The sequence below is a fragment of the Cryptomeria japonica genome, chromosome 7 (genome assembly GCF_030272615.1).
Source record: "Cryptomeria japonica chromosome 7, Sugi_1.0, whole genome shotgun sequence".
Lineage (NCBI taxonomy): Eukaryota > Viridiplantae > Streptophyta > Pinopsida > Cupressales > Cupressaceae > Cryptomeria > Cryptomeria japonica.
Window position 1 is genome coordinate 263,886,649 of NC_081411.1, and position 19,969 is coordinate 263,906,617.

Sequence of the window (19,969 nt, forward strand, 5' to 3'; positions counted from 1 at the left end):
TCGTGATGATTCTACAGAGCAGATTAGTCAGAATCGACAGTTTTATCTATTATTTATCATTCATGGATGTTGATAAGATACTTTCATGTCTTTACTATAGTAGCTCCTTAAGACGACCTTGATTGACAAGGTTCAAAAAACTAAAGGGCCTATGGTGGATACCTAAGCACCCAGAGATGAAGAAGGGAGTGGTAAGCGATGAAATGCTTCGGGGAGTGGAAATTGAGCATAGATCCGAAGATCCCTGAATAGGTTAACCTTTTTAACTATCTGTTGAATCCATAGGCAGACAAGGGGCAACTTGGCGAACTGAAACATCTTAGTAGCCAGAGGAAGAGAAAGCAAAAATGATTCCTATAGTAGCGGTGAGCGAAATGGGATCAGCCTAAACTATTTAAATGGGGTTGTGGGAGAGCAATCTAAGCGTCATGCTGCTAGGTGAAGCAGTGGGTGGAATATCGCACCCTAGATGGTGACAGTCCAGTAGCCGAAAGCATCGTGATAGCTTACACTCTAACCCGAGTAGTATGGGGCATGTGGAATCCCTTGTGAATCAGCAAGGACCACCTTGTAAGGCTAAATACTCTTGGGTGACCGATAGCGAAATAGTACCGCGAGGGAAAGGTGAAAAGAACCCCCAGTGGGGATTGAAATAGAATATAAAACCGTGATGCTCTCAAGTAGTGGGAGGAGATCTGACTGCCTGTCTATTTCTCATCTCAAGTAGTGGGAGGAGATCTGACCGCGTGCCTATTGAAGAATGAGCCGATGACTTATAAGTAGTGGCTTGGTTAAGGGAACCCACTTGAACCATAGTGAGAGCGAGTCTTCATAGGGTAATTGAATTGTCACTGCTTATGGACCCAAACTTGGGTGATCTGTCCATGACTAGGATGAAGCTTAGGTGAAGCTAAGTAGAGGTCCAAACTGACTAATGTTGAAAAATCAGCGGATGAGTTGTGGTTAGGGGTGAAATGCCACTCAAACCCAGAGCTAGTTGGTTCTCCCCGAAATCTGTTGAGGCACAGTGGTTGACTGGATCTTCTAGGGGTAAAGCACTATTTTGGTGCGAGTTCCGTGAGCGGTACCAAATGGAGACAAACTCTGAATACTAGAGATAAACAAGGGTCAACCAGTGAGATGATGGGGGATAAGCTTCATCATCGAGAGCGAAACAACCCGGATCACCAGCTAAGGCCCCTAAATGATCGCTGAGTGATGAAGGAGGTAGGAGTGCAAAGATAGCCAAGAGGTTCGCCTAGAAGCAGCGATCCTTGAAAGAGTGCGTAATAGCTTACTGCTCGAGCGCTCTTGCAATGAAGATGATTGGGACTAAGTGATCTACCAAAGTTGTGGGATGTAATAAAAAATGCATCGATAGGGGAGAGTTCCACCTTAGAGGGAAGTGTCTACACGAGTAGATGTGGACGAAGTGGAAGAGAGAATGTCGGCTTGAGTAATGAAAACATTGGTGAGAATCCAATGCCCTGAAAACCTAAGGATTCCTTCGCAAGGTTTGTCCATGGAGGGTGAGTCAGGGCCTAAGATCAAGCTGAAAGGTGTAGTTGATGGACAACAAGTTAATATTCCTATACTGCCCTTTGTTGGTCCCGAGGGACAGAGTAGGCTAAGTTAGCCATCTTTCTGGTTTGCGGTTCAAGGTCAAAAGGTGACCCCAAAAAAGGAGGGTCAAAACGGGGCAGAGAAAATACCTTGAGTCAATGTCCAATGAATTCCAGTGTGTTTCCATGCTGGGTAACCCATGCCATACTCCCAGGAAAAGCTCGAACGACCTTCAACAAATGGGTACCTGTACCTGAAACTGACATAGGTAGGTAGGTAGAGAATACTTAGGGGCGCAAGATAACTCTCTCTAAGGAAATCAGCAAAATAGCTCTATAACTTCGGGAGAAGGGGTGCCTCCTTGTACAAAGGAGGTTGCAGTGACCAGGCCTGGGTGACTGTTTACCAAAAACACAGGTCTCCGCAAAGTTGTAAGATGATGTATGGGGGTTGATGCCTGCCCAGTGTTGGAAGGTTAAGGAAGTTGGTGACCTAATGACAGGGAAGCTAGCAACTGAAGCCTTGGTGAATGGCGGCCATAACTATAATGGTCCTAAGGTAGAAAAATTCCTTGTCGGGTAAGTTCTAACCTGTACGAAAGGCGTAATGATCTGGGCACTGTCTCAAAGAGAGACTCGGTGAAATAGACATGTCTATGAAGATGCGAACTACCTGCACCTGGACAGAAAGACCCTATGAAGCTTTACTATTCCCTAGGATTGACTTTGGGCTCTTGTTGCATAGCTTAGGTGGAAGGCAAAGAAGGCCCTCTTCCAGGGGGGCATGAGCCATAAGTGAGATACCACTCTAGAAGAGCTAGAAGTCTAACCTTGCGACTGAATCTACTTTCCAAGGGACAATCTCAGGTAGATAGTTTCTATGGGGTGTAGGCCTCCCAAAAGGTAATAGAGGCGTGCAAAGGTTTCCTTGGGTTGATTGGAAACTGGTCCTCGAGTGCAAAGGAAGAAGGGAGCTTGATTGTAAGATTGACCCATCGAGCAAGGACAAAAGTCGGCCTTAGTGATCTGACGGTGCTAAGTGGAAGGGTCGTTGCTCAATGGATAAAAGTTACTCTAGGGATAACAAGCTAATCTTCCCCAAGAGTTCACATCAACGAGAAGGTTTGGCACCTCAATGTCGGCTCTTCACCACCTGGGGTGGTAGTATGTTCCAAGGGTTGGGCTGTTTGCCCATTAAAGCGGTATGTGAGCTGGGTTTAGAATGTCATGAGATAGTTTGGTTCATACCCCGTGCAAGAGTTAGAGCATTGAGAGGACTTTTCCTTAGTATGAGAGGACCAGGAAGGACGCACCTCTGGTGTACCAGTTATTGTGCCCTCGATAGATGCTGGGTAGCCAAGTGCGGAGTGGATAATTGCTGAATGCCTATAAGTAAGAAGCCCACCTCAAGATAAGTGCTCTCATAAGGTCATGGAGAGATGAGCCGTTTATTAGATGATAGGTGTCAAGTGGAAGTGCAGTGATGCATGTAGCCAAGGCATCCTAAGAGACTAGAAGATTTGAACCTTGTTACTATATGACATGACCCGATTGATCTGATCGGGTACACAGAGTATGTTTTGATATAAAATTTTACTATAGATGTGATAAAGAATAAAAAAAGATCAATAAAGGGAATCGAGTCTTTTCGACTCCTAATCAATATGTTCTTTCCAAAAAATAAGCCAAAAAAATCCAAGAAGTTTTTATTGCATAGCTCCATTCGTATCATTCCGAGTTCTCTTCTGTACTTGGAAGGGCCCAAAAAAGGCGCCCCTGCCAAGCAGAGAACTCGACAAGTAATAACCAATATCTTGTCATCTTCTTCATTTATGGTTTGAAATTTTCGTGTCTCAGGCATAGGGGAACCACACCAATCCATCCCGAACTTGGTGGTTAAACTTTACTGTGGTGACGATACTGCAGGGGATGCCTTGTGGAAAAATAGCTTGATGCCAGAATAATAAAAAAGCTTACTTCTTTTTAAAAATAAACCCAACCCCGACATTCTTTTTTTCCCATTCCACACTGGGAAATGCAATATTTGTTATCTGGTGGAGATGGGGCCTATAGCTCAGAGGATTAGAGCATGTGGCTACGAACCATGGTGTCGGGGGTTCAAATCCCTCCTTGCCCACAACAATCCACACAGAGAGACTATGAGTATCTATAATAGATATATAGAATGAAATTCTCAAATTACAATGACTGCTCTCGAACTAGTAAGAGAACTGCAAATACCAATAGCTAAATTTGTGGTTTACTATAAATGTCCCTAGACCGCATATACATACTATTTTTCATATGTTCAAGATTATATTATATATATAGTTATTTGTGTATGACCTTCTTCTATAACTCTTTCTCATTGGTGCCAGGCGTATTGGTAAGAACTAAGGGCTCTTACTCATTCATTAAGACACCTGCTTATTCAAATTAGGGTCATCTTTTTATGAATTGTAGCTTCGAGTGCTACTATATCCACTCTATTTCACAGTTTAAAAAGAAAGGGGTAGTTGCTATAGGGTAACCAGTAGGCCAGGGATAGAGAGGTCTTTGTTGGACTTTCGACAAAGTGCAATTTCAATATACTTAGCTCACTGGTAGCTCTACAACACCGTATCGATCTATCAATATGTATCTCGGATGGAGGAGGGGAGGCAGCGAATAAGATTGTGGTGGTGATTGACCGCCGTCTCCAGAGAAACAAAGGAGGGATTGCTATCATAACCTATTAGGCTTATAATATAAGCCTATAATAGGCATAAGAAGGTGGAGGTGTTTTGAATAAACCTTTGCATTGAATTTTTCAATCGTTGATGCACTTGTTATAGGTTGTTTCATTTCAAAGATATATGGAAACTTCATACCTTCGTTATTCCTTAGTAGCTTACTGGTAGAGCAGTCGGCTGTTAACCGATTGGTCGTAGCTTCAAATCCTATTTGAGGAGAGCTATTTTCTTCAAGCACTTTTTTTTTATGAACAAATAGCAAATTATTGTTTCAAATTATGAATAAGATATCGTTGATAACAGAGATTGGACCATAAGAAGTGTAAAAAATTGTCCAATTTCTAGAGTTGAATTGGAGTAACCCTCTATTCGCCCCAACACATTTTTTTTCACTTTTTTTAATTTCATTGATAATTTTATCCCAGCAATGTTACCAACATCTCTGTGTAGATTGGGAATAATCTCAACCCCCGAGGCTAGCTCGCTCATTTATTTAAAATTATGAGCGAGCTAAGGTGATTTGTTACTAGAAGTTTTTTTGAAAATACATTCATCAATTCTCTCAAATTTATTTCCATCAAGTAGGCCTTTCATCTTTCTACCTTATGCAGACTGTATAGCCTTTGAATCATGGGCTAGTTGATAAGATATGTGAAATCTTATCCGATCCGCTCAGGAATTTTATTTTGGTAAATGAAGTATTGGAAAGTCGTAAAGTATGAAAATGGATCTTAGCGATCGTACCTTCATCGGATCAATGACTCACCTATTTGTCTTTGCAAGCATTTCAATAAGTTTTTTCATAATCTTTCATTTTTATTTTTATTTTTTATTTTTTTTATTTTTATTTTTTCTCTATCTATTTGTTCCATGTAAACCAGTTGATGAAATAACTGAATCATATTCATTCACAAAGAATATCAATTAACAATATTTTATTATTGAAAAAATAAATCTAGGGAATGATATTGAAAAAGGATGCTGTTATAGACATCAATGTTGATAAATAGCACGATATATATGTATATATTCTAGTTTTCTATGGATAGAATGAAAATGAATAGTAATATATTAATATAGATATTAATACACAAAATAAGGAAAAAAATATAGACGAAGATATACATCCCCCTCCTAAGCATCTCATTCCCTCTCCTACAAAAAGACCTAAAAAACCTATGCCATTTGGGATTCCATCAATTGCCCATTGATCAAATGAATGACTTGTTTCAGCTAATCCTCGTATACCTTTAATCAAGATTATGTCATAATATATGTCTATATAAGCTTGATAAAAAGACCAATTATATATAATATTAATTGATTGGTCAATAATAATCTTCATATGAGGTTTTGTTTTATGATATACATCCTGTGATAAGAAGTAAATAGGTCTATATAGAATACAGCCAATCAATATACTGAGAAATGCTATACCAACTGAGGGGATTGCGTCTATGAAAAATTCAGACCAATTCTCTAGATGTTTCTTATCAAAAGGGGCCATCGATGAAGCAAACCATTGAGATAATATGTCATACCTCATTCTGCTTTGAAAAAAAGGAACTCCTATTAATCCAACAAACAGAGTAAATATTCCCAATACAACTAAAGGAAATAGCATTGCCTTGCCCGATTCTTTCGGATATGAAAAAGATCCTTTATAAAAGAAAGGATAAGTGACAACCAAACCCTGTATTCTTTTTGTACAATCCTTCCATCTTATTCAAAATTTGAAATACTTCTTTGGAAAAGGAATTATTCCTTCCTATAATTTGATTCGACATAGAATCTACTCTCATTCTATTTAATATCCTGGATTCCTCCTCTCCCCACATAGAATTCGAATATAATGTAATATGGTTGTTATATGAATTAACTAAATTTACATGGAAGTCCCCTTCAAAAGTGAGTAAATACATATGAAACATGTAAAAGGCAGTTAATCCTGCTGTGAACCAAGTTATCCCCCCACAAATGGGAGAATATAACTTACTATCACTAAGAATTTGGTCTTTAGACCAAAAATAAGAAAAAGGTGGAATACCGGAAAGAGAAAGTGTCCCTAAAAGAAAAGTGATTCGTGTAATTGGCATATATTTCCTCAAACCACCCATAAGAGCCATATTCTGACTTTTATGGGGGCAATATCCAACAATGGGTTCCATGGAATGGATCACTTATCTGGATCCTAGGAACAATAATGCCTTGGAATAAGCATGTGTAATCAAATGGAACAGAGTGATTCAATAGGAATCTATCCCTAGAGCTAACAAAATGTAACCTAATTGAGACATAGTAGAATAAGCCAAGCCTCTTTTAAGATCTTTTTGGGTGAGAGCCATAGTAGCTCCCAATAGAGCTGTTATTCCCCCTATCCAAGAGATAAGATACATTATTAAAGGTAGAGCTTTAAAAAGAGGAAACAATCGAGCTACAAGAAAAATTCCTGCTGCTACCATAGTAGTGGCATATATAAGAGCTGAAATAGGAGTAGGCCCTTCCATAGCATCAAGTAACCATACATGAAGTGGGAATTGTGCAGATTTGGCTACTGGACCTAAAAGTAAGAGAAAAACACATGAAGTAACAAAAAATGAACCAACCCCATCAATGTTAGTCAATTCATTTAATTTTTTAGACAAATATTGAAATTCAAAACTACCTATTACTCAATAAAAACCTAGGATTCCTAATAAGAGTCCAAAATCCCTTGCACGGTTAGTTATAAATGCTTTTTGACAAGAATTAGCCGCACTGGGTTGCATAAACCAAAAACCTATCAATAAATAGGAACACATTCCTACTAATTCCCAAAATATATATATTTGTAAAAAATTAGGGCTAATAACTAGCCCCAACATAGAAGCATTAAAAAAATTAAGGTAAGCAAAAAACCTCACATATGTTTTATCATGAGACATATAATTATCATTGTAGATCATAACCATGGTTCCAACTATTGTGACTAAAACTAACATAATGGAAGTAAGTGGATCAATCAAATAGCCCAACTCTAATGAAAACTTATTATTGATAACCCAGGACCAGAAATATCGATAGATGGGACCAACGATAATCTGTTGCAAGAACAAATTGAAAGAAAGAAACATAGCTATGCTTAACAAAAAAATGCTAATAAGAGCCCATGTATGACGAACACTCTTAGTTGCTCCTGGAAAAAATGAGGAGCCTAATCCGATTGGTACAGAAGCTGAAAGCGGAAGGAAAGGCACGATCCAAGCATATTTGTATATAAATTCCATAGGAAGATTAAATGATTATTCTAAATATTTTTATATTCCACATTCTTGGTTTCCAATCCACTAGATCCTGAAGAGAACAAAATAAAAATGATAGATCATGAATAAAAAAGAACGATAGAATATGGGATGGAAGGGATGGAATCCTATCGATTTCATATTGATTGTGACCTTTTTTCATCTGTTTTCCGCAAATACCAGATTGGAACCGATCAATATTGATACTAATCAAATATTTGTAAGATGAGCAAGAAGGAACTCTTTTTCAGTCTAGGTACTGCGCTATTAGTCATGTACAGACACATTTTTATTTTATTAAATTTTCTATTGTAGATGAATAGTAGTATTAGGAATGGAACTTAATAGAAAATGAAACCAATTGGAATTCTTAAGATAAGAAATAATTGAATCTGTTAAAATGACATAGTGGGTTTTCATTTACTCAATATTCGTGAGTATATATGTATGTAAGAGTATTTTACCACACTCCTTCTTTTCTTCTTATTTCAAGATATTTTATTTTTCTCAATCTAATCTGATTATTTTATCTTATTCGGGGTTTTATTGCCGATCCAATTATGAAATTAAGCCAGATCTACTGATCCAGAATGATCCTATATATATATATACATATATTATGAATCATTTTTCGGTAAGAATGAATGGTACAAATTATATCATAATGACTATACTCAATATATTTTATGTTTTAGAATAAGTATGAACACACACGATCCTGATTTTATCAAAAGCAGAAAATTGACTCTTCACCAATTTACCATTTACTTGCTCGTTTGATCCTTGGGATCATGAGCAAACGAGTGCAATATTTCTTAAATTTGCATATATAGATATAAACATTGTCTAAAGTTCAATTTATTGTTCATCAATAAATTGAATGAACTCTTTCAAATATTCCCATTTTTTCTTTATTTAGAAAAAATGATAATGTTTACATATTTGCGATCGTAAGGAAATCCATTTATTATGCTATTGTGCATTGGAACATAATTTTGTTCATGGAATCATTTCCGTATGGGGAATAAAAAAAAAATTATCAAATTTATAATTGACTATGCCTAGATCTCAGAGAAATGACAATTTTATCGACAAGACTTTCACAATTGTAGCAGATATATTATTGTAGATAATCCCAATGGCTTCAGGGGAGAAAAAGGCATTTACCTATTACAGAGATGGTGTGATTTGATATTTTTTCTTTCTGCTTTTTCTCGTTTCATAGAATGGTGGAATATTTATTAAGTTAAGTTAAAGAAAACTTACACTTAGTGAAGGTGAGTTTTAGAAATAGAACAATTCTTTTTGTCATTTATGCTCGATTTATGCAGCCTTAGATGCTTTGATCTTCTGAGATTCTAGTATTAAGCGAAAGGTTATATCTATTACATAGATGTTAATGATCAAATCTATATGATAGGTATGCATAGGGGAAAAAGAACTACATGTTAAAATTGACAACACAAATGCTTCGTTATAATACACAAAACCTTTTTAATGAAGGGCTAGTTAGAATTTTTGAGGCAACAAACATCCATCTCATTTGTATTTCGGATACCGCTAGAACCATCGGAGACTGTTGAAGTGAATAATCCCTATAAAATACAATGCGTTAAGGACAAAGAAATTGGTAGAGGTTATGTTTATAGTGCTAAGATAAAATACTTGGTATTTAGAAAAAAATCTTTGCAAGAAGGATAGCTAGAGATTCATTAGAAATATGCTAGTTCCTATTAATTCATAATATAAGAAACTATTTTTTTGTCCATTTAATGGATTACTTCCCTTATTCTATAAAAAAAGGAGGAGCAGGAATGAGGTGAAATTCTCATGTACGGTTTTGAAGCAGAGATCATTTCAATTGAATGAATGACCGTAATGAATGTCAGCTCAATCTGAAGGGAAATATGTGGAAGCTTTACAAAATTATTATGAAGCCATGCGACCTTAAATTGACCCCTATGACCGAAGTTATATATTATATAATATAGGTCTTATCCACATGAGTAATGGGGAACATACTAAGGCTTTGGAATATTATTTCCAGGCATTAGAACGAAACCCGTCTTTACCACAAGCTCTTAATAATATGGCCTTGATCTGTCATTACGTGCGGCTATCTGTACTATAGAATGATTTCATTTAGAACTACAGAAAAGAAAAAAAAAGAGGTTTTCTACATATGCACTGTCCAAAACAATGGTTTTTTATCAGCTGTAGTCAAAAGAATATCCCTCATAGGAGCCCAAATATGAATCGGTAAATATAGCCTGGATAGTCCATGGATAAAATAAAATCAATTCAATTGATGGAAAAAGCACCATAAAGATCAATTATTGAAAGTTTGGGCTGATACGATCAAATCTGCTCATGGGCCAAAAAAAGGATTCAATTTATGTAATGGGGTTGATTTACTAGGCTATTGAACAGCGGTGTAGCATCAGATCCTAAAGACGTGAAGTGCTTTCCTGGTAGGAAAGTATTCTTCAAAATTTCTATACAGAACATAGATAGTTACCTCTTAAAAAGATTTTAATCTGATCTAATTTGAAGTAGATCTCTTTATTTCTAATACTTCATCTTTTTTAGGGTGGGAGAAAGGAGAAAACCTAATCATTTATCGAAAGTGAAGTTTGAAACTCATGTCATTGACCCATTCTGTTCTTTCGGTTAACTTGAACGTATTTCTTCTATTTTGGAAGTTTGGGTAAAGGACTAAAGAATAGTTGATTGAGCCATATGAGGTAGGAAACTCTCAAGTACGGATCATGGAGAAATTAATTTCATTTGAGCATTAATAATTGTAATGGCTCTCACTTCCACAGGTTACTTTATCACTTGAATACACGCATATCATTTTAAGAAGATTAAGGAGTATCATTCATTATAAATACAACTCATTGAAAATATTATACTTTTTCTTTTTCTATTTTGTTTTTATGTTAGTAACACACATTAGAAATGAGAGAAATGACCCCGATATCTCTCATATAAGCATGGGGAGACTTGAAATTATTATAGAAATTATTTTTGGGATCTCTTGTAAAAATAAATCAATATTAGCTGTGGCTCACATCCACAAATAACATTCAAAATAATATGAATTTGAATCAATTTGGATCTTTATTTCACAAAATTATCTATATGTTGATATTTTCAATTACTAGAATTTCAACTTATTATTTTCTGACCAAAGTGGTTGGACCCAAGTCTTCTAAATTTTTCTAATGCCATAGAGGTCAGGTAACCAATTCAAGTACATCTCTTGCATTTGCAAACCCATGAATCTGAGCAAAAGTAAATTCAACTGACCATTTAGTACTAATTCCTCTTGCTTCTAGCGGGTTAGCATGAGCCATTCCCATGATAGCTAAATTGGGTTGTAATTTGCGTATACGTCATATTTGATTCAAGTTATCTAGTTTCTCCATAATTCATGTTATTGGTACAAGCATTTTCATACATGTATCTTGTAAAAGTGATAATTCAACAGCTTGATATCGTTTATCCATATATGGAATGCCAATTTCATGAACAATCATTCTGTAGTGTCGTAAAATTGTGACACTTGCAATTTTGACTGCATTTGGGTCTTCACGATGGTGGTGCAATGTTGAACCTGAATGGAGACCCCGAAACCTATCTACGACATCAAAAACTGCATCTTTTTGCACCTTGGCCTGATGCTCCTTGCACCTTGCTGTCCCGGTTGGTGGGACCATGGCGCCCAGTGCCCTGGTCCTTTAGGACCATGGCACCTAGCGCCCTGGTCCCTCAGGACCATGGCGCCCAGCGCCCTGGTCCCTGGCCCTATTTTGGGCCCGGTCTCTTGTTGTGCATCAGGTCTTCAAGTTTGCAATTTGGAAAATAATGTTCCTAGGTCAGCCTAAGGTCGGAAAAATTAGTCTCCTAACCCTAATTGACAAGTATATAAACTACATTTCCCCTCCCAGAAAAAGGTAGTAGTAGTAAAGAGGAAAAAAACATATATGTGCAAGAGGCAGAAACGATAGGCAAACATTCAAACATTCAAGCATTCAAGCATTCCTTGAAGCAATTGAGCATTCTAAGTCTCCATTCAAGGATAGGTGTTGCATTCAAGACAAGGATTCAACCATTGAAGAGGAGATCACCTACAACATATAACATACAACATCATTACACCTTCGCATGTAAGAATACAAACATTCTTACAACAAGGTATCAGTACTTGATTACATTACAAACATTTACATTTACAACATTCTCATTTCTTGGTTAATTCCAAAACCGGGGTTTGACCTAAAGGCAAACCCCTAATCCCTAACCCCCCAATTGCCCTCTCTTTTCTGTGTGTAGGTTGCAGGTATGCGGCTATAATTGAAGATCTGGAATCCTTGTGCAGAGACGAACAGATCCCCCTTCATTTCATGGATTTTTCGGAGGATTGTGTGCACTCCGGGTGCCATCATCCCATCAACTTTCTCTCAAATTTGCAGGACAAAATCGTCTCGACATTTTACTGCTAATTTCAGGTTCGCAGCTTCATCCCGTGTCCCTATCTCCATTTATAAGCGAATCTTTCTTACTTTACATGCACTCCTAGTTCCATCCTTCTATCTACATTCTTTACAAAAGAGGGTATCCTTGCTGTCTCAACCCTTGAAACTCATTTAGAATTCAATCTTGCATTATGTGGGATTGGATCTTGTGAGTTTCAACCCCTCTTTTGAATGTAAAGTCTCTCCTAAGTGAAAACCGTCAACCCTAGTGACCTCCTTTCTCTCTCCTTGGAGTGGGGGGAACACTTAGGGTTCGATTTTCCGCTTTACACTTTGGTGAACCCGATGTGAACATCCTAATTCTAATTATTCATGATTAGATCTGAAAAATTGGCTTCCTTAATTACATTTCCATGTTTGATCTTTTGCAAATTCTAGAGGTTAATTGCATAAAAACCCTAAATTTTCTTTTTAGTAATTGAGCTTGTGAAATGTTTAATTGTTAATGCTTGTTTCAGATCTACACTTCTATTGCAATTTGTCAATTCATATTTGTGCTTTAATTCTGAAAATTAAGTGGTTAAGTGTCAAAACCCTAATTTTCAAAACCCTCTTGATTTAACCTTTAACCAATGATTTCACTGATAAAAACACCTCCAAATCGGCTGTACCTTTGGATTCCGCAACAAAATCATAATATCTCTCATCCCTGAAAATTTTGAAAAAAGTTGCGAGGACCGTGTGCACCCCGAGCGCCATCGTCCCCGACATTTTTTCTGAAATTTCGGGAGCTAGATCTTATTGCATTTTTTTGCTAGAATCGAGAATCTTGGTTGATTTCATCAATTCTAACACTTTCAAAATTAAAGTCAAAGTTGGTCTAGTGATTGCTTGGATTAAGGCTTTTAATCATTCAAAAATTGTTGAAATTGAAATTTTGTGTTAAAATTGTGTTTCTTACTGTCCTAAATCTGAAAAGTGTGTTGGCATTCATTCGAAGTTTCAGTGCTTTATTCAAATTTTTGCGATTTGTGACTTTTGAAATTAAGTGTTTAATTGCAACAACTTTGATTTCCGCTTCCAAAATTGAATTTTGTGTGAAATTGAGTCAACTGTTAAATTTCAAAGCTTGCATTGCTTTTAGTATTCCCTCTAAAATCATAAAATTCAAAATTTCAGTTTCCCTCTCTTTTTCAAAATTCAAATTTTGTATTTTTCAACAATCTTGGTAGGGTTCAATTTTGAGATTGCAACTTTAATTTAGCCTATCTACAGATCGTAAAATCACTCAATTTTTTCAGATTAGCTTTAAAATCATCATAACTTTCATCCCTGAAAATTTTGAAAAAAGTTGCGAGGATCGTGTGCACTCCGTTCGCCACGGTCCCCGACATTTTTTCTAAAATTTTGGGAGATTGTCATGATTGCATTTAACAGCTTAAATCTAGGAGATTGGCTGGTTTTATTGAAATTTGCTACCTCTAAATTCGAAAATAAATTCAAAATTCAAGATTTCAATTTTCAAGATAACAATTAAAATTAAGTGCTACCCCCTTGGCCCTAATTTTCAATTGTGCCTACCTTTCTTGGAAGTTATGTTTCCCTCTTCTTTCGCAAAGTTCAAATTGGATAATCATTATCTCATTGATCAATTTTGCCAACTTTATTTTTCAAAATTCAAAATTTTCTTTCTCCCTCTCTAGTGCATGAGTTTTACAACAATAAGCCCTACTTACACTATTCCCATTAGACGAAGCCTTAGAATTAAGTCTTTTCAAGGTTTAATTACTAAGGAGATGGAACCTAATTTGAATGGCCTTTTTAACGAGGACATGGGTAATTCCTCTAATCCTCTTAATGATGAAGAAGCTCTCCATGAGGTTTCTGTAGAACAAATTTCGAAATTGGATAACCAATTTGATGATTTTCAACAATGGATGTCTCAAGAATACCCTGATAGTGAAGCTCTTTCATTAATTAAGGGTCTAAAACATATGGTTCAAAGTGATAAGAATGGAATTGATATTTTGCATAGTATTGCACACATCGTGGATTCGAATGTGATGCCTATGAAGAGTTGTGCTGAAACTTTAGGTTATACACAACCTCCTACTCAAGTCAATCATTCTATTCCTATGACAACTTCTATTGCTAGTATACCTACTTTTACATCAAACATAATGACTACTTCAATACAAAACATTCCACCTATGATCACCAATCATGGGGGCAATCCTTCTTCTTCAATCAACCCTCTTCCTTCATTCAATCCAACTTCTTCATTCATTCCTTCAATGAGTGTCCCTATTACATCTCCACAAATGAACATGACGCAAGGGGGCAATTCATTTAACCATTCCATTCCTCCTTGTAGTGTTCCTTCTTTCCAATCATCTCCTATGACTAACTATCATAGTGTCCTACCACCTCACTCTCAATCAATACCTTCTTTTAATAACATAATACCTCCATCACAATCTAACATGTCTAATATGAACTCTTCGACTGAAGCGGCCATTAACAATCTTGCACAAACTGTCTCTTCTTTACAGCAACAAATTGCTTCTATGAATCAATCTAAGTTTAGTGTGCCCACATTTGATGTTGCGAGCCCACTTTCTCTTGACATTGTTCGAGCTATTCCCCCTAAGCATGTTGAAATCCCACAATTGGAGCTTTATAATGGTAAAGGTGATCCTCTAACACATGTTAAGACCTTTCAAACAATATGTATCGATTTTGCTCATGACCAAAGGTTGCTTGCAAAACTGTTTACTAGAACATTAAGAGATAAGGCTCTACAATGGTATTGCTCGTTGCCTTCTTATTCTATTACTTCTTTCCAACAACTTGCAAATGCTTTTATTCAACAATTTCAAAACAATATAGGTCCTAAAGTTACTTTGATTGATTTAATGCATTGTAAACAAGGTGTTAAAGAAAAAGTGACTGATTTCATTGGTAGATATAAGCATTTGTATGCTCAAATTTCTTTTCCAATACCTGACAATGATATTCAAAGAATCTTTATTTCTAATTTACAAAAAGATATTAGAGAAAAACTTTTGTTTTCTAAGTTTACTTCTTTCCAACAGTTGTGTGCAACTCTTCACAATTATCAACTGACTGTGAGTCAAATGGAACAAGAAAATCCTATGGCTCCGAGTGATAAGGGTGATAGTAGTCAACAACCATTTGGGAAGTTTAAACCGAATAGAGAGTTCATTAAGTTCAATGAAAACATCACCAACAACAATGTGAATGCAGCATCAGGTGTGCCTCCTATTTCTAAGTTTTTCAGGAAAGAAAGAGAGTTTACTCCTTTGAATGAATCATTGCATAGTATTATGAATAAGTTATTGGAATAAAATGTGCTTACTCTCCCTCCCATAAAGCAAATTGATCCTGCAAAGGTGAAGTCACCCTATTTTGATAACAAATCTTTTTGTCAATTTCATCGTCAACCTGGGCATGATACTAAAAAATGTTTTGCTTTAAAGGGTAAAATTCAAGATTTGATTGATAATAATACTATCTCTGTTTCAGGTGTGAATGATAAAGGCAACACATCTATAGCTCTTCCTAACCAAAATCTTAAGATTTTTACTGATCCATTACCTTCTCATACCTCTAATGTGATTGAGACTAATGATTCCTCTTTCTCACCTGATGGTCTTGTGTCTATGACTCTGAATGTGATTAACTTTGTAGAGCAGCAGAAAATCCCTAAAGAACCTTCCATCACATTTGATTCCAGTGAAACTATCAGGGCACTTGATGGTCCTTTATATATAGTTGCAAAAGTCAAGAATATACCTTTCCGTGGACTGCTTATTGATCCTTCTTGCATGGTTAATGTCATTACTGAAGAATTTCTTTTTACTTTGCAATTGAATCAAGTGATCTATGACAAAAAAAATGTGGTTGTGAAATTATTTGATGCATTTTCTTCTCCTGCAATTGGTTCTATTACACTACCTATTGAGGTCCATAACAAATCCCTTGATCTGAGATTTGCTATTATTCCATCATCCGAACAATTTCGTGTGAAGCTAGGCTATCCTTGGCTATCTTCCATGAAAGCTATTGCTTCTCCTATTCACAAGTGTTTGAAATTTCCCCATAATGGTGAAGTTGTTATTGTCAATCATAGTCTCTTTAAACCAGCTGAAAGAACTTCTAGCGTTCCTATTGATTATTTTTGGCCTAAACAATTCCAATCTCTTCCACCGCGAAGTGATCATCTTTTCAAATCTTATCAAAAGTGGAAAAAAGATATGATCCTATCTCTAAGTAAACCTAGAACACCCAAAATTGATATTCCCATCATTCTTGAGAAGGAAGTTCTTCCTTTGAAAGATAAAACTAATGTCTTTTCTCAAGAAGATTCCCAACCCATCCCTATGGATGTGACTATGTCTATGTCTAATAAACTTTCTAAAAGTAGACCTATACCTCCTCGTCATGATGGACCTGGTCTCCTTCCTAAACCAGATATTCCTCCTTTATATGGAGCAGTTCCTCCTCCTTCCTCTTATAGAGAGAAGAGACCTTCCTCTTCTCCTATTGTCCAACCTAAGAGACCACAACCCAAACACCCAAGTGATAAGGATGAGAACATTCCTCCTCCTCAATCTTCTCAACTTCCTACTAAGACTAGACGAAATCGTTCTACACATGAACGCCGACGAAAGCGTCGTCTTAGAGCTTGTACAACTGCTTCTCAAACTTTGCAATCCCTAAAGACACCTTCAGCTAGTATTATTCCATTTTCTCCTCAGCCAAAAATTGAGCCAAAATCTCCTAAACATAAGATGCATGATGGTTTTGATCCTGTGCGAGTTAAAGATCATATTTTTATAAATCTTGATGATGATATAAATGAAAATGTTATTCATGATGAAAATGTTACTCCTCTTCATTATGATAGTGAATATGAATATGTTGATGTTGATAACCATTTATCTAACGAATTTTCTAAAGCACTTATCCTAGCTCCTAGACAAGAACAATGTGGCTTGGAACATGAACATAGCCCTTGTTTGGATCTTGTGATAGCTCCATCCGCTATGTTGGATGTTCCTCCTCTAGTGTGTTTCCTGCCTTCTCGAAATATTGATCAGCAAGATCGGGGGGTGGATGATGTGCTAGACTAGTTTCATTAGCATAGCAGACTCTCTCCTCCTCTCTTGATCTCTTTTGTTACTTCTTCTATGTGTTATTCTCATTCTTTTATTTGTTGTCCTTAGTGTTGTCTACTTGAGGATGATGCAAAGCATTGAGATCTCTTTTGGTCTCTCTCATGTTGACTCAAAAGACATAGGTGTTCCCTTCTTCTAGGCGACTTTCCTTGATTGGGGAATGAAGAACAATTATGCATACATATATATGATATACATGAATTATCATACAGCATACTGACCCCAAGGAAAGTGAATTCACCTCGTGCTTTGTGTTTTGTGTCTATTATCCTTGGGTTTATCTCACACTTGGGGGCTAAATCTTTGTGATAACATGCTCCTCTCCCTTCTCATTTCTTATGTGTATCACTAACTTAAAGCAATCACCCTCGATGAGGCATGTGCGATCGCTTTAACGTAGCGAGGCATACACTCCGTTCATATCTCTTCAAGATTCTTAAAATTTTTTGGCGAACTTAGCTTTGCCTTGAAAATTTTTGGTATTATTCTTGCATGACTCATAGTGAGGGAACCTTACTACTGACAGTCATGGTTCTCCCTCGTGATCTTCCCTTTTACTTTGTCAATCAAAGTCGTAAGATCCTTAGTCCACTGGAGGCTTGGTGTATCTTGCCTCCTTGACGTGGTGAAAGTCTTTCAATGTTGTTTCCTTGTACTTTACCGGAAGTATGGGCGTACGCTTATACTCCCGCTAAAGTGGGGGCTAAATGTAGCATTGTAAAATTGTGACACTTCCAATTTTGATTGCATTTGGGTCTTCACGATGGCGGTGCAACGTTGAACCTAAATGGAGACCCCGAAACCTATCTATGACATCAAAACCTGCATCTTTCTGCACCTTGGCCTGATCCTCCTTGCACCTTGTTGTCCCAGGAGGTGGGACCATGGCACCCAGCGCCCTGGTCTCTTATTGGGCATTGGGTCTTCAAGTTTGCAATTTGGAAAATAATGTTCCTAGGTCGGCCTAAGGTTGGAAAAATCAGTCTCCTAACCCTAATTGACAAGTATATAAATTACATTTCCCCTCCTAGAAAAAGGTAGTTGTAGTAAAGAGGAAAAAAACATATATGTGCAAGAGGCGGAAATGATAGGCAAACATTCAAACATTCAAGCATTCAAGCATTCCTTCAAGCAATTGAGCATTCTAAGTCTCCATTCAAGGCTAGGTGTTGCATTCAAGATAAGGATTCAACCATTGAAGAGATCACCTACAACATATAACATACAACATCATTACACCTTCGCATGTAAGAATACAAACATTCTTACAACAAGGTATCAGTACTTGATTACATTACAAACATTTACATTTACAGCATTCTCATTTCTTGGTTAATTCCAAAACTGGGGTTTGACCTGAAGGCAAACCCCTAATCCCTAACCCCCCAATCGTCCTCTCTTTTCTGTGTGTAGGTTGTAGGTATGCGGCTATAATTGAAAATCTGGAATCCTTGTGCAGAGACGAACAGATCCCCCTTCATTTCGCGGATTTTTCGGAGGACCGTGTGCACTCTAGGCGCCATCGTCCCGTCAACTTTCTCTCAAATTTGCAAGACAGCATCATCTCGACATTTTACTACTAATTTTAGGTCCCCAGCTTCATCCCGTGTCCCTATTTCCATTTATAAGAGAATCTTTCTTACTTTACATGCACCCCTAGTTCCATCCTTCTATCTACATTCTTTACAAAAGAGGGTATCCTTGCTGTCTCAACCCTTAAAACTCATTTAGAATTCAATATTGCATTGTGTGGGATTGGATATTGTGAGTTTCAACCCCTCTTTTGAATGTAAAGTCTCTCCTAAGTGAAAACCGTCAACCCTAGTGACCTCCTTTCTCTCTCCTTGGAGTGGGGGGAACACCTAGGGTTCGATTTTCCGCTTTACACATTCCATGAAAAAGATAGACTTATCATGTACCAAATCAAGATAATCCTTTAAACTTTCCCATATCCGTTCATCCCTTTCCTCCAAACCTTGGGGTTCAATACCAAATATAGGACAAATCTTTTCAATCCAAGCACGCGTTCCATCTAGACCGATAGGAAAAGGAGCTTCAATTAATTGACATTTTTCGCATCTTATCAAAGTTGTAGTTGTCCAGCTCAAAAATGGGTTAACACCACAAACATAAACTCCATCACCCAATGATGGAAGATCAGTGTATTTTTGAGTAGGTAACCAACTTGATACCTTGATGGATTGACATTTTAATTCTAGATTTAGTTGAGAAGCCACATTGGATGACAAAGATCCAAAAAGAACTGAGGGGTGATTTGCATATTCAACCAATTCCTCTTTCTTTCTAGAATGAGAAATGAATTTTTTTTGTATAGTTTCTTTTCATTCATGAACAGAGAATTTCGGTTCTAGACAACAATGTGCCATTGCAGCTAACACATTATCTTCTCCTTGAGTAAAAACATAATCGAGTCCATTCGCTCTTGCCACTAGAATTGGGATTCCAATTTCCCATTCTAGCTTGGGTGCCATACCTTCCAAATCCATTTTGATTATCTCTGTAGTACGAGTACCTATCCATATGATCACGCTGGGTCTCTATCTTTTCTTATTCGAATACAAAGATTTTTTAATCCTTCATAATCATTCAATTGAGCCGAGATATCTCCTTCTTCCAATTCTACCATTGCATAGTGAGGTTCTACAAAAATAATTACTCCAAGTGCATTTTGCAGAAAATAACTGCATGTCT

General features: G+C 36.9%; 1 pseudogene; it reads right to left on the minus strand.

Annotated features, from left to right (window-relative positions):
* Positions 1 to 5,333: 5,333 nt before the first annotated feature.
* Positions 5,334 to 7,560, minus strand: LOC131029999 (NAD(P)H-quinone oxidoreductase subunit 5, chloroplastic-like; annotated as a pseudogene).
* Positions 7,561 to 19,969: the final 12,409 nt, after the last annotated feature.